Source organism: Camelina sativa, chromosome 16 (assembly GCF_000633955.1).
Source record: "Camelina sativa cultivar DH55 chromosome 16, Cs, whole genome shotgun sequence".
NCBI classification, from domain to species: domain Eukaryota; kingdom Viridiplantae; phylum Streptophyta; class Magnoliopsida; order Brassicales; family Brassicaceae; genus Camelina; species Camelina sativa.
In genome coordinates this window covers 7,612,190-7,628,486 of record NC_025700.1, presented here as the reverse complement: position 1 = coordinate 7,628,486, position 16,297 = coordinate 7,612,190, and the positions used below count along the sequence as shown (strand labels likewise).

The 16,297-nt window shown below is 28.7% G+C and overlaps 9 non-coding genes across 9 annotated transcripts; all 9 read left to right on the top strand.

Annotated features, from left to right (window-relative positions):
• On the top strand, positions 379-452 carry TRNAN-GUU. Its single transcript has one exon. It is a non-coding gene; the product is annotated as a tRNA-Asn (tRNA).
• Positions 4,729-4,802, top strand: TRNAN-GUU. The gene has a single exon. It is a non-coding gene; the product is annotated as a tRNA-Asn (tRNA).
• Positions 6,182-6,255, top strand: TRNAN-GUU. The gene has a single exon. It is a non-coding gene; the product is annotated as a tRNA-Asn (tRNA).
• On the top strand, positions 9,108-9,196 carry TRNAX-XXX. The gene is given in 2 exon segments: positions 9,108-9,145; positions 9,161-9,196. It is a non-coding gene; the product is annotated as a tRNA-OTHER (tRNA).
• Positions 10,673-10,746, top strand: TRNAN-GUU. The gene has a single exon. It is a non-coding gene; the product is annotated as a tRNA-Asn (tRNA).
• Positions 12,200-12,273, top strand: TRNAN-GUU. Its single transcript has one exon. It is a non-coding gene; the product is annotated as a tRNA-Asn (tRNA).
• Positions 13,657-13,730, top strand: TRNAN-GUU. The gene has a single exon. It is a non-coding gene; the product is annotated as a tRNA-Asn (tRNA).
• Positions 15,101-15,174, top strand: TRNAN-GUU. Its single transcript has one exon. It is a non-coding gene; the product is annotated as a tRNA-Asn (tRNA).
• TRNAN-GUU lies at positions 15,342-15,415 on the top strand. The gene has a single exon. It is a non-coding gene; the product is annotated as a tRNA-Asn (tRNA).

Here is a 16,297-nt window from a genome sequence, read left to right as displayed (position 1 = left end):
TTTTTTTTTTTGTATTTTAAGGCCCTAAAATGTTAAGTAATAGTATTATAGGGTTCAATTTTAAAATGTTAAATATTTAGGGTAAAACCTTTTTAAAAAATTCAATACAGCACATAGTCCAATAATGTTTTGAGCCACATCTACTTGAAATCTATGTTGCATAGAATCAAAAATGGTTCACAGAAGCGAAACGTGGAAGTTGTTTTTATACAAAAAAAGTCTTGAAAACGGATATGCTTTAAAAGCATATAGAAAATATTTATGTATATAATATTGAACATAAAGTAATTTAAATATTTTTAGTAAATCATATAATTATAAAAGTTTTAGATAACTCAACTAAAAATAATAAAATATAAATCAAATAGTTTATTAACAGCTTGAGTAGCTCAGTTGGTTAGAGCATGTGGCTGTTAACCACAAGGTCAGAGGTTCAACTCCTCTCTCTGGCGTTTTTTAAAGCAAAAAATAATCAAATAGGTTATTTTGTGATGTAAAGAGAAAATCATCAAATTCCTTACCTCTCGAAAATTAATAAACTTATTTAATTACTTTCCATCATTTTACATAAATTTTTATATCATTGTTACATTCCTAAATATCTTTAATAAAGCATTACAAATTTCCGTATTAAAAAATGAATAAATCATAAAATTAACTTTTAGGATTTTGTTTGTATAAGAAAATTATAAACAATCAATTCGATCAGTTTATTTATTTATTTGTAATATCAAGTATGAAAAATGGAAACACAAACTTCGAAAAGAGAAGCGTAAGCTTCCAATGAGTTTCCAATGATGATTTTTTGGAAGTGACACATAAGCGAGATTCTAAAAGGTTTGGAGAATTTCCAATTACGAATCTGGTTTCAAAGCGGAAAGCGGACTTTAAATGAAGCTTTGGTGCAACGTAATTTGAAACACACACGATGGAGAGATTTTTAAGAGAGAGATTAATGACGAGAGTTGAAGTTTGAATCTTTCTAATCCAATCTTTAATTTATAGCATCAGAAAGGTAAAATCATGGTTTCATGTTCTTAAACAAAGGAAGCAAAGTAAAAAAAAAATGCTTTGTTATTTATTAAATGGTTGAAAATCCACAATTATGTATATATGAAAAGAGCATCAACCTACTCTAGTTTTGGGGCTGAGGAAATAAACGGGATTCAGTCCAAAAACGTTTTAGTTAAAAAAAAAAGATGAGAATCAACCACGAAAACTAGAGAAGGACCAATAAAAATCTTGACTTCAAACCAGTGTATACAACTCTATAAGAGAGGAAGGGAAATGAGAAAGGTCATATCTACCATCATTGTGTAGATGAGACAATGTTTTTAGAAGGAAAAAAGTTATTAAGGAAAAGATAAAAGAAAATACTCTAAATTGCGCAAATGCTCTAAAGTGTAGGACATACTCTAAAGTATGCCTATGCATGGCCTCATTTTCTAGTAATTTTTTTTTTTTTTGTATTTTAAGGCCTAAAATGTTAAGTAATAGTATTATAGGGTTCCATTTAAAAATGTTAAATATTTAGGCTAAAACCTTTTAAAAAAATTCATTACAGCACATAGTCCAATAATGTTTTGAGCCACATCTACTTGAAATCTATGTTGCATAGAATCAAAAATGGTTCACAGAAGCGAAACGTGGAAGTTGTTTTTATAAAATAAAATCTTGAAAACGGATATGCGTTAAAATCATATAGAAAAATATTCATATATATAATATTGAACATCAAATCATCTAAATATTTTTAGTAAATCACATAATTATAGAAGTTTTTGATAACTCAACTAAAAATAATAAAATATAAATTAAATAGGTTATTAACAGCTAGAGTAGCTCAATTGGTTAGAGCGTGTGGCTGTTAACCACAAGGTCAAAAGTTCGACTCCTCTCTCGGGCGTTTACTAAAGCAAAACATAATCAAATAGGTTATTTTGTGATGTCAAGAGATAATCATCAAATTCCTTGCCTCTCAAAATTAGTTAAACTTATTTAATTACTTTCCAAAATTTTACATAAATTTTTATATCATTGTTACATTCCTAAATATCTTTAATAAAGCATTACAAATTTCCATATTAAAAATGAATAAATCATAAAATTAACTTTTAGGATTTTGTTTGTATAAGAAAATTATAAACAATCAATTCGATCAGTTTATTTATTTATTTTTAATATCAAGTATGAAAAATGGAAACACAAACTTCGAAAAGAGAAGCGTAAGCTTCCAATGATGATTTTTTGGAAGTGACACATAAGCAAGATTCCAAAAGATTTGGAGAATTTCCAATTACGAATCTGGTTTCAAAGCGAAAAGCGGACTTGAAATGAAGCTTTCGTGCAACGTAGCTTGAAAGACACACGATGGAGAGTTTTTAAAGAGAGAGATTGATGACGAGAGTTGAAGTTTGAATCTTTCTAAGCCAATCTTTGATCTATAGCATCTGGAAGGTAAAATCATGGTTTCATGTTCGTAAACAAAGGAAGCATAGTAAAAAAACGATTTGTTATTTACTAAATGGTTGACAAATCCACAATTATGTATCTATGAAAAGAGCATCAACCTACTCTGGTTTTGGGGCTGAGGAAATAAACGGGATTCAGCCCAAAAACCTTTTAGTTAAAAAAAAGAGAAGAGAATCAACCACGAAAACTAGAGAAGAACCAATAACAATATTGACTTCAAACCAGTGTATAAAACACTATAAGAGAGGAAGGGAAATGAGAAAGGTCATATCTACCATCATTTTATAGGTTCGACAATGTTTTTAGAAGGAAAAATGTTATTAAGGAAAAGATAACAGAGAATACTCTAAAGTGCGCAAATGCTCTAAAGTGTAGGACATACTCTAAAGTGTGCAAATGCATGGCCTCATTTTCTAGTAATTTTTTTTTTTGTATTTTAAGGCCTAAAATGTTAAGTAACGGTATTATAGGGTTCAATTTAAAAATGTTAAGTATTTAGGCTAAAACATTTTTAAAAAATTCAACACAGCACATAGTCCAATAATGTTTTGAGCCGGATCTGCTTGAAATCTATGTTGCATAGAATAAAAAATGGTACGCGGAAACGAAACGTGGAAGTTGTTTTTATACAAAAAAGTCTTGAAAACGGATATGCTTTAAAAGAATATAGAAAATATTTATATATATAATATTAAACATAATGTAATTTAAATATTTTTAGTAAATCACATAATTATGGAAGTTTTAGATAACTCAACTAAAAATAATAAAATATAAATCAAATAGGTTATTAACAACTTGAGTAGCTCAGTTGGTTAGAGCGTGTGGCTGTTAACCACAAGGTCAGAGGTTCAACTCCTCTCTCTGGCGTTTTTTAAAGCAAAAAATAATCAAATAGGTTATTTTGTGATGTAAAGAGAAAATCATCAAATTCCTTACCTCTCAAAAATTAATAAACTTATTTAATTACTTTCCATCATTTTACATAAATTTTTATATCATTGTTACATTCCTAAATATCTTTAATAAAGCATTACAAATTTCCGTATTAAAAAATGAATAAATCATAAAATTAACTTTTAGGATTTTGTTTGTATAAGAAAATTATAAACAATCAATTCGATCAGTTTATTTATTTATTTGTAATATCAAGTATGAAAAATGGAAACACAAACTTCGAAAAGAGAAGCGTAAGCTTCCAACGAGTTTCCAATGATGATTTTTCAAAAGTAACACATAAGCGAGATTCCAAAAGGTTTGGAGAATTTCCAATTAAGAATCTGGTTTCAAAGCGGAAAGCGGACATTAAATGAAGCTTTCGTGTAACGTAATTTGAAACACACACGATGGAGAGATTTTTAAGAGAGAGATTGATGACGAGAGTTGAAGTTTGAATCTTTCTAAGCCAATCTTTAATCTATAGCATCAAAAAGGTAAAATCATGGTTTTATGTTCTTAAACAACAGAAGCAAAGAAAAAAAAAACGCTTTGTTATTTATTAAATGGTTGAAAAATCCACAATTATGTATATATGAAAAGAGCATCAACCTACTCTGGTTTTGGGGCTGAGGAAATAAACGGGATTCAGCCCAAAAACCTTTTAGTTAAAAAAAAAAGATGAGAATCAACCACGAAAACTAGAGAAGAACCAATAAAAATATTGACTTCAAACCAGTGTATACAACTCTATAAGAGAGGAAGGGAAATGAGAAAGGTCATATCTACCATCATTTTGTAGGTGTGACAATGTTTTTAGAAGGAAAAAAGTTATTAAGGAAAAGATAACAGAGAATACTCTAAAGTGCGCAAATGCTCTAAAGTGTAGGGCATACTCTAAAGTGTGCAAATGCATGGCCTCATTTTCTAGTAATTTTTTTTTTTTTTTTTGTATTTTAAGGCCCTAAAATGTTAAGTAATAGTATTATAGGGTTCAATTTTAAAATGTTAAATATTTAGGGTAAAACCTTTTTAAAAAATTCAATACAGCACATAGTCCAATAATGTTTTGAGCCACATCTACTTGAAATCTATGTTGCATAGAATCAAAAATGGTTCACAGAAGCGAAACGTGGAAGTTGTTTTTATAAAAAAAAAGTCTTGAAAACGGATATGCTTTAAAAGCATATAGAAAATATTTATATATATATAATATTAAACATAAAGTAATTTAAATATTTTTAGTAAATCACATAATTATAAAAGTTTTAGATAACTCAACTAAAAATAATAAAATATAAATCAAATAGTTTATTAACAGCTTGAGTAGCTCAGTTGGTTAGAGCATGTGGCTGTTAACCACAAGGTCAGAGGTTCAACTCCTCTCTCTGGCGTTTTTTAAAGCAAAAAATAATCAAATAGGTTATTTTGTGATGTAAAGAGAAAATCATCAAATTCCTTACCTCTCAAAAATTAATAAACTTATTTAATTACTTTCCATCATTTTACATAAATTTTTATATCATTGTTACATTCCTAAATATCTTTAATAAAGCATTACAAATTTCCGTATTAAAAAATGAATAAATCATAAAATTAACTTTTAGGATTTTGTTTGTATAAGAAAATTATAAACAATCAATTCGATCAGTTTATTTATTTATTTGTAATATCAAGTATGAAAAATGGAAACACAAACTTCGAAAAGAGAAGCGTAAGCTTCCAACGAGTTTCCAATGATGATTTTTCGAAAGTGACACATAAGCGAGATTCCAAAAGGTTTGGAGAATTTCCAATTAAGAATCTGGTTTCAAAGCGGAAAGCGGACTTTAAATGAAGCTTTCGTGCAACGTAATTTGAAACACACACGATGGAGAGATTTTTAAGAGAGAGATTGATGATGAAGTTTGAATCTTTCTAAGCCAATCTTTAATCAATAGCATCAGAAAGGTAAAATCGTTGTTTCATGTTCATAAACAAAGGAAGCAAAGTAAAAAAAAAACGCTTTGTTATTTATTAAATGGTTGAAAATCCACAATTATGTATATATGAAAAGAGCATCAACCTACTCTAGTTTTGGGGCTGAGGAAATAAACGGGATTCAGTCCAAAAACCTTTTAGTTAAAAAAAAAAGATGAGAATCAACCACGAAAACTAGAGAAGGACCAATAAAAATCTTGACTTCAAACCAGTGTATACAACTCTATAAGAGAGGAAGGGAAATGAGAAAGGTCATATCTACCATCATTTTGTAGGTGTGACAATGTTTTTAGAAGGAAAAAAGTTATTAAGGAAAAGATAACAGAGAATACTCTAAAGTGCGCAAATGCTCTAAAGTGTAGGGCATACTCTAAAGTGTGCAAATGCATGGCCTCATTTTCTAGTAATTTTTTTTTTTTTTTTTGTATTTTAAGGCCCTAAAATGTTAAGTAATAGTATTATAGGGTTCAATTTTAAAATGTTAAATATTTAGGGTAAAACCTTTTTAAAAAATTCAATACAGCACATAGTCCAATAATGTTTTGAGCCACATCTACTTGAAATCTATGTTGCATAGAATCAAAAATGGTTCACAGAAGCGAAACGTGGAAGTTGTTTTTATAAAAAAAAAGTCTTGAAAACGGATATGCTTTAAAAGCATATAGAAAATATTTATATATATATAATATTAAACATAAAGTAATTTAAATATTTTTAGTAAATCACATAATTATAAAAGTTTTAGATAACTCAACTAAAAATAATAAAATATAAATCAAATAGTTTATTAACAGCTTGAGTAGCTCAGTTGGTTAGAGCATGTGGCTGTTAACCACAAGGTCAGAGGTTCAACTCCTCTCTCTGGCGTTTTTTAAAGCAAAAAATAATCAAATAGGTTATTTTGTGATGTAAAGAGAAAATCATCAAATTCCTTACCTCTCAAAAATTAATAAACTTATTTAATTACTTTCCATCATTTTACATAAATTTTTATATCATTGTTACATTCCTAAATATCTTTAATAAAGCATTACAAATTTCCGTATTAAAAAATGAATAAATCATAAAATTAACTTTTAGGATTTTGTTTGTATAAGAAAATTATAAACAATCAATTCGATCAGTTTATTTATTTATTTGTAATATCAAGTATGAAAAATGGAAACACAAACTTCGAAAAGAGAAGCGTAAGCTTCCAACGAGTTTCCAATGATGATTTTTCAAAAGTAACACATAAGCGAGATTCCAAAAGGTTTGGAGAATTTCCAATTAAGAATCTGGTTTCAAAGCGGAAAGCGGACATTAAATGAAGCTTTCGTGTAACGTAATTTGAAAGACACACGATGGAGAGATTTTTAAGAGAGAGATTGATGACGAGAGTTGAAGTTTGAATCTTTCTAAGCCAATCTTTAATCTATAGCATCAAAAAGGTAAAATCATGGTTTTATGTTCTTAAACAACAGAAGCAAAGAAAAAAAAAACGCTTTGTTATTTATTAAATGGTTGAAAAATCCACAATTATGTATATATGAAAAGAGCATCAACCTACTCTGGTTTTGGGGCTGAGGAAATAAACGGGATTCAGCCCAAAAACCTTTTAGTTAAAAAAAAAGAGAAGAGAATCAACCACGAAAACTAGAGAAGAACCAATAAAAATATTGACTTCAAACCAGTGTATACAACTCTATAAGAAAGGAAGGGAAATGAGAAAGGTCATATCTACCATCATTTTGTAGGTGTGACAATGTTTTTAGAAGGAAAAAAGTTATTAAGGAAAAGATAACAGAGAATACTCTAAAGTGCGCAAATGCTCTAAAGTGTAGGGCATACTCTAAAGTGTGCAAATGCATGGCCTCATTTTCTAGTAATTTTGTTTTTTTTTGTATTTTAAGGCCTAAAATGTTAAGTAATAGTATTATAGGGTTCAATTTAAAAATGTTAAATATTTAGGCTAAAACGTTTTTAAAAAATTCAATACAGCACATAGTCCAATAATGTTTTGAGCCGGATCTGCTTGAAATCTATGTTGCATAGAATCAAAAATGGTACGCGGAAGCGAAACGTGGAAGTTAGTTTTTATAAAAAAAAGGTCTTGAAAACAGATATGCTTTAAAAGCATATAGAAAATATTTATATATATAATATTAAACATAAAGTAATTTAAATATTTTTAGTAAATCACATAATTATAGAAGTTTTAGATTACTCAACTAAGAATAATAAAATATAAATAAAATAGGTTATTAACAGCTTGAGTAGCTCAGTTGGTTAGAGCGTGTGGCTGTTAACCACAAGTTCAGAGGTTCAACTCCTCTCTCTGGCGTTTTTTAAAGCAAAAATATAATCAAATAGGTTATTTTGTGATGTAAAGAGAAAATTATCAAATTACTTACCTCTCAAAATTAATAAACTTATTTAATTACTTTCCAACATTTTACATAAATTTTTATATCATTGTTACATTCCTAAATATCTTTAATAAAGCATTACAAATTTCCGTATTAGAAAATGAATAAATCATAAAATTAACTTTTAGGATTTTGTTTGTATAAGAAAATTATAAACAATCAATTCGATCAGTTTATTTATTTATTTGTAATATCAAGTATGAAAAATGGAAACAAAAGCTTCGAAAAGAGAAGCGTAAGCTTCCAACGAGTTTCCAATGATGATTTTTTGGAAGTGACACATAAGCGAGATTCCAAAAGGTTTGGAGAATTTCCAATTACGAATCTGGTTTCAAAGCGAAAAGCGGACTTGAAATGAAGCTTTCGTGCAACGTAGCTTGAAAGACACACGATGGAGAGATTTTAAAGAGAGAGATTGATGACGAGAGTTGAAGTTTGAATCTTTCTAAGCCAATCTTTGATCTATAGCATCCGAAAGGTAAAATCATTGTTTCATGTTCTTAAACAAAGGAAGCAAAGTAAAAAAAAAAACTTTGTTATTTATTAAATGGTTGACAAATCCACAATTATGTATATATGAAAAGAGCATCAACCTACTCTGGTTTTGGGGCTGAGGAAATAAACGGGATTCAGTCCAAAAATCTTTTAGTTAAAAAAAAAGATGAGAATCAACCACGAAAACTAGAGAAGGACCAATAAAAATCTTGACTTCAAACCAGTGTACACAACTCTATAAGAGAGGAAGGGAAATGAGAAAGGTCATATCTACCATCATTCTGTAGGTGTGACAATGTTTTAGAAGGAAAAAAAGTTATTAAGGAAAAGATAACAGAGAGTACTCTAAAGTGCGCAAATGCTCTAAAATGTAGGGCATACTCTAAAGTGTGCAAATGCATGGCCTCATTTTCTAGTATATTGTTTTTTGTATTTTAAGGCCCTAAAATGTTAAGTAATAGTATTATAGGGTTCAATTTAAAAATGTTAAATATTTAGGGTAAAAATTTTTTAAAAAATTCAATACAGCACATAGTCCAATAATGTTTTGAGCCACATCTACTTGAAATCTATGTTGCATAGAATCAAAAATGGTTCACCGAAGCGAAACGTGGAAGTTGTTTTTATAAAATAAAATCTTGAAAACGGATATGCGTTAAAATCATATAGAAAAATATTCATATATATATATATATATATATATATATATTATTGAACATAAAATCATCTAAATATTTTTAGTAAATCACATAATTATAGAAGTTTTTGATAACTCAACTAAAAATAAAAAAATATAAATTAAATAGGTTATTAACAGCTAGAGTAGCTCAATTGGTTAGAGCGTGTGGCTANAGAGCGTGTGGCTGTTAACCACAAGGTCAGAGGTTCGACTCCTCTCTCTGGCGTTTTTTAAAGGAAAAAGTAATCAAATAGGTTATTTTGTGATGTAAAGAGAAAATCATCAAAGTCCTTACCTCTCAAAATTAATAAACTTATTTAATTACTTTCCAACATTTTACATAAATTTTTATATCATTGTTAGATTCCTATATATCTTTAATAAAGCATTACAAATTTCAGTATTAAAAATAAATAATTCAAAAAATGAACTTTTAGGATTTTTTTTGTATCAGAAAATTATAAACAATCAATTCAATCAGTTTATTAATTTATTTGTAATATCAAGTATGAAAAATGGGAAACATAAACTTCGAAAAGAGAGGCACAAGCTTCGAAAAGAGAAGCACAAGCTTCGAAACGAGAAGCACAAGCTTCGAAACGAGAAGCAGAAGCTTAGAAAAAAGAAGCGTAAGCTTCCAACGAGTTTCCAATGATGATTTTTTGGAAGTGACACATAAGCGAGATTCCAAAAGGTTTGGAGAATTTTCAATTACGAATCTGGTTTCAAAGCGGAAAGCGGACTTGAAATGAAGCTTTCGTGCAACGTAACTTGAAACACACACGGTGGAGAGATTTTTAAGATTGAAATTGATGACGAGAGTTGAAGTTTGAATCTTTCTAAGTCAATCTTTAATCTATAGCATCAGAAAGGTAAAATTATGGTTTCATGTTCTTAAACAAAGGAAGCAAAGTAAAAAACAAAAAAAAACGCTTTGTTATTTATTAAATGGTTGAAAAATCCACAATTATGTATCTATGAAAAGAGCATCAACCTACTCTGGTTTTGGGGCTGAGGAAATAAACGGGATTCAGCCCAAAAACCTTTTAGTTAAAAAAAAGAGAAGAGAATCAACCACGAAAACTAGAGAAGAACCAATAAAAATATTGACTTCAAACCAGTGTATACAACTCTATAAGAGAGGAAGGGAAATGAGAAAGGTCATATCTACCATCATTCTGTAGGTGTGACAATGTTTTTCGAAGGAAAATAAGTAATTAAGGAAAAGATAATAGAGAATACTCTAAAGTGCGCAAATGCTCTAAAGTGTAGGGCATACTCTAAAGTGTGCAAATGCATGGCCTCAGTTTCTAGTAATTTTGTTTTTTTTTTTTTGTATTTTAAGGCCCTAAAATGTTCAGTAATAGTATTATAGGGTTCAATTTAAAAGTGTTAAATATTTAGGGTAAAACTTTTTAATAAAATTCAATACAGCACATAGTCCAATAATGTTTTGAGCCGGATCTGCTTGAAATCTATGTTGCATAAAATCAAAAATGGTATGCGGAAGCGAAAAGTGGAAGTTGTTTTTATAAAAAAAAAGTCTTGAAAACGGATATGCTTTAAAAGCATATAGAAAATATTTATATATATAATATTAAACATAAAGTCATTTAAATATTTTTAGTAAATCACATAATTATAAAAGTTTTAGATAACTCAACTAAAAATAATAAAATATAAATCAAATAGGTTATTAACAGCTTGAGTAGCTCAGTTGGTTAGAGCGTGTGGCTGTTAACCACAAGGTCAGAGGTTCGACTCCTCTCTCTGGCGTTTTTTAAAGGAAAAAGTAATCAAATAGGTTATTTTGTGATGTAAAGAGAAAATCATCAAAGTCCTTACCTCTCAAAATTAATAAACTTATTTAATTACTTTCCAACATTTTACATAATTTTTTATATCATTGTTAGATTCCTATATATCTTTAATAAAGCATTACAAATTTCAGTATTAAAAATAAATAATTCAAAAAATGAACTTTTAGGATTTTTTTTGTATCAGAAAATTATAAACAATCGATTCAATCAGTTTATTAATTTATTTGTAATATCAAGTATGAAAAATGGGAAACATAAACTTCGAAAAGAGAAGCACAAGCTTCGAAAAGAGAAGCACAAGCTTCGAAACGAGAAGCACAAGCTTCGAAACGAGAAGCAGAAGCTTAGAAAAAAGAAGCGTAAGCTTCCAACGAGTTTCCAATGATGATTTTTCGGAAGTGACACATAAGCGAGATTCCAAAAGGTTTGGAGAATTTCCAATTACGAATCTGGTTTCAAAGCGAAAAGCGGACTTGAAATGAAGCGTTCGTGCAACGTAGCTTGAAAGACACACGATGGAGAGATTTTAAAGAGAGAGATTGATGACGAGAGTTGAAGTTTGAATCTTTCTAAGCCAATCTTTGATCTATAGCATCCGAAAGGTAAAATCATTGTTTCATGTTCTTAAACAAAGGAAGCAAAGTAAAAAAAAAAACGATTTGTTATTTACTAAATGGTTGACAAATCCACAATTATGTATATATGAAAAGAGCATCAACCTACTCTAGTTTTGGGGCTGAGGAAATAAACGGGATTCAGTTCAAAAACCTTTTAGTTAAAAAAAAAAGATGAGAATCAACCACAAAAACTAGAGAAGGACCAATAAAATTTTTGACTTCAAACCAGTGTATACAACTCTGTAAGAGAGGAAGGGAAATAAGAAAGGTCATATCTACCATCATTCTGTAGGTGTGACAATGTTTTTAGAAGGAAAAAAAGTTATTAAGGAAAAGATAACAGAGAATACTCTAAAGTGCACCAGTGCTCTAAAGTGTGCAAATGCATGACCTCATTTTCTAGTAATTTTGTTTTTTTTTTTGTATTTTAAGACCCTAAAATGTTAAGTAATAGTATTATAGGGTTTAATTTAAAAACGTTAAATATTTAGGGTAAAACTTTTTTAAAAAATTCAATACAACACATAATCCAATAATGTTTTGAGTCGGATCTGCTTGAAATCTATGTTGCATAGAATCAAAAATGGTACGCGGAAGCGAAACGTGGAAGTTGTTTTTATAAAAAAAAAAGTCTTGAAAACGGATATGCTTTAAAAGCATATAGAAAATATTTATATATATATAATATTAAACATAAAGTCATTTAAATATTTTTAATAAATCACATAATTATAAAAGTTTTAGATAACTCAACTAAAAATAATAAAATATAAATCAAATAGGTTATTAACAGCTTGAGTAGCTCAGTTGGTTAGAGCATGTGGCTGTTAACCACAAGGTCAGAGGTTCGACTCCTCTCTCTGGCGTTTTTTAAAGGCAAAAAAATAATCAAATAGTTTATTTTGTGATGTAAAGAGAAAATCATCAAATTCCTTACCTCTCAAAATTAATAAACTTATTTAATTACTTTCCAACATTTTACATAATTTTTTATATCATTGTTACATTCCTAAATATCTTTAATAAAGCATTACAAATTTCCGTATTAAAAAATGAATAAATCATAAAATTAACTTTTAGGATTTTGTTTGTATAAGAAAATTATAAACAATCAATTCGATCAGTTTATTTATTTATTTGTAATATCAAGTATGAATAATGGAAACAAAAGCTTCGAAAAGAGAAGCGTAAGCTTCCAACGAGTTTCCAATGATGATTTTTTGGAAGTGACACATAAGCGAGATTCCAAAAGGTTTGGAGAATTTCCAATTACGAATCTGGTTTCAAAGCGAAAAGCGGACTTGAAATGAAGCTTTCGTGCAACGTAGCTTGAAAGACACACGATGGAGAGATTTTAAAGAGAGAGATTGATGACGAGAGTTGAAGTTTGAATCTTTCTAAGCCAATCTTTGATCTATAGCATCCGAAAGGTAAAATCATTGTTTCATGTTCTTAAACAAAGGAAGCAAAGTAAAAAAAAAAACTTTGTTATTTATTAAATGGTTGACAAATCCACAATTATGTATATATGAAAAGAGCATCAACCTACTCTGGTTTTGGGGCTGAGGAAATAAACGGGATTCAGTCCAAAAATCTTTTAGTTAAAAAAAAAGATGAGAATCAACCACGAAAACTAGAGAAGGACCAATAAAAATCTTGACTTCAAACCAGTGTACACAACTCTATAAGAGAGGAAGGGAAATGAGAAAGGTCATATCTACCATCATTCTGTAGGTGTGACAATGTTTTAGAAGGAAAAAAAGTTATTAAGGAAAAGATAACAGAGAGTACTCTAAAGTGCGCAAATGCTCTAAAATGTAGGGCATACTCTAAAGTGTGCAAATGCATGGCCTCATTTTCTAGTAATTTTGTTTTTTTTTTTTGTATTTTAAGGCCCTAAAATGTTAAGTAATAGTATTATAGGGTTCAATTTAAAATTGTTAAATATTTAGGGTAAAACTTTTTTAAAAAATTCAATGCAGCACATAGTCCAATAATGTTTTGAGCCGCATCTGCTTGAAATCTATGTTGCATAGAATCAAAAATGGTACGCGGAAGCGAAACGTGGAAGTTGTTTTTATGAAAAAAAAGTCTTGAAAACGGATATGCTTTAAAAGCATATAGAAAATATTTATATATATAATATTAAACATAAAGTCATTTAAATATTTTTAGTAAATCACATAATTATAAAAGTTTAGATAACTCAACTAAAAATAATAAAATATAAATCAAATAGGTTATTAACAGCTTGAGTAGCTCAGTTGGTTAGAGCGTGTGGCTGTTAACCACAAGGTCAGAGGTTCGACTCCTCTCTCTGGCGTTTTTTTAAGCAAAAAATAATCAAATAGGTTATTTTGTGATGTAAAGAGAAAATCATCAAATTCCTTACCTCTCAAAATTAATAAACTTATTTAATTATTTTCCAACATTTTACATAAATTTTTATATCATTGTTACATTCCTAAATATATTTAATAAAGCATTACAAAATTTCCGTATTAAAAAATGAATAAATCATAAAATTAAATTTTAGGATTTTGTTTGTATAAGAAAATTATAAACAATCAATTCGATCAGTTTATTTATTTATTTGTAATATCAAGTATGAAAAATGGAAACAAAAGCTTCGAAAAGAGAAGCGTAAGCTTCCAACGAGTTTCCAATGATGATTTTTTGGAAGTGACACATAAGCGAGATTCCAAAAGGTTTGGAGAATTTCCAATTACGAATCTGGTTTCAAAGCGAAAAGCGGACTTGAAATGAAGCGTTCGTGCAACGTAGCTTGAAAGACACACGATGGAGAGATTTTAAAGAGAGAGATTGATGACGAGAGTTGAAGTTTGAATCTTTCTAAGCCAATCTTTGATCTATAGCATCCGGAAGGTAAAATCATGGTTTCATGTTCTTAAACAAAGGAAGCAAAGTAAAAAAAAAAACGATTTGTTATTTACTAAATGGTTGACAAATCCACAATTATGTATATATGAAAAGAGCATCAACCTACTCTAGTTTTGGGGCTGAGGAAATAAACGGGATTCAGTTCAAAAACCTTTTAGTTAAAAAAAAAAGATGAGAATCAACCACAAAAACTAGAGAAGGACCAATAAAATTTTTGACTTCAAACCAGTGTATACAACTCTGTAAGAGAGGAAGGGAAATAAGAAAGGTCATATCTACCATCATTCTGTAGGTGTGACAATGTTTTTAGAAGGAAAAAAAGTTATTAAGGAAAAGATAACAGAGAATACTCTAAAGTGCACCAGTGCTCTAAAGTGTGCAAATGCATGACCTCATTTTCTAGTAATTTTGTTTTTTTTTTTGTATTTTAAGACCCTAAAATGTTAAGTAATAGTATTATAGGGTTTAATTTAAAAACGTTAAATATTTAGGGTAAAACTTTTTTAAAAAATTCAATACAACACATAATCCAATAATGTTTTGAGTCGGATCTGCTTGAAATCTATGTTGCATAGAATCAAAAATGGTACGCGGAAGCGAAACGTGGAAGTTGTTTTTATAAAAAAAAAAGTCTTGAAAACGGATATGCTTTAAAAGCATATAGAAAATATTTATATATATATAATATTAAACATAAAGTCATTTAAATATTTTTAATAAATCACATAATTATAAAAGTTTTAGATAACTCAACTAAAAATAATAAAATATAAATCAAATAGGTTATTAACAGCTTGAGTAGCTCAGTTGGTTAGAGCGTGTGGCTGTTAACCACAAGGTCAGAGGTTCGACTCCTCTCTCTCGCGTTTTTTTNCTTGAAAACGGATATGCTTTAAAAGCATATAGAAAATATTTATATATATATAATATTAAACATAAAGTCATTTAAATATTTTTAGTAAATCACATAATTATAAAAGTTTAGATAACTCAACTAAAAATAATAAAATATAAATCAAATAGGTTATTAACAGCTTGAGTAGCTCAGTTGGTTAGAGCGTGTGGCTGTTAACCACAAGGTCAGAGGTTCAACTCCTCTCTCTGGCGTTTTTTTAAGCAAAAAATAATCAAATAGGTTATTTTGTGATGTAAAGAGAAAATCATCAAATTCCTTACCTCTCAAAATTAATAAACTTATTTAATTATTTTCCTACATTTTACATAAATTTTTATATCATTGTTACATTCCTAAATATATTTAATAAAGCATTACAAAATTTCCGTATTAAAAAATGAATAAATCATAAAATTAAANTCAGTTGGTTAGAGCATGTGGCTGTTAACCACAAGGTCAGAGGTTCGACTCCTCTCTCTGGCGTTTTTTAAAAGCAAAAAAATAATCAAATAGTTTATTTTGTGATGTAAAGAGAAAATCATCAAATTCCTTACCTCTCAAAATTAATAAACTTATTTAATTACTTTCCAACATTTTACATAATTTTTTATATCATTGTTACATTCCTAAATATCTTTAATAAAGCATTACAAATTTCCGTATTAAAAAATGAATAAATCATAAAATTAACTTTTAGGATTTTGTTTGTATAAGAAAATTATAAACAATCAATTCGATCAGTTTATTTATTTATAATATCAATTATGAATAATGGAAACAAAAGCTTCGAAAAGAGAAGCGTAAGCTTCCAACGAGTTTCCAATGATGATTTTTTGGAAGTGACACATAAGCGAGATTCCAAAAGGTTTGGAGAATTTCCAATTACGAATCTGGTTTCAAAGCGAAAAGCGGACTTGAAATGAAGCTTTCGTGCAACGTAGCTTGAAAGACACACGATGGAGAGATTTTAAAGAGAGAGATTGATGACGAGAGTTGAAGTTTGAATCTTTCTAAGCCAATCTTTGATCTATAGCATCCGAAAGGTAAAATCATTGTTTCATGTTCTTAAACAAAGGAAGCAAAGTAAAAAAAAA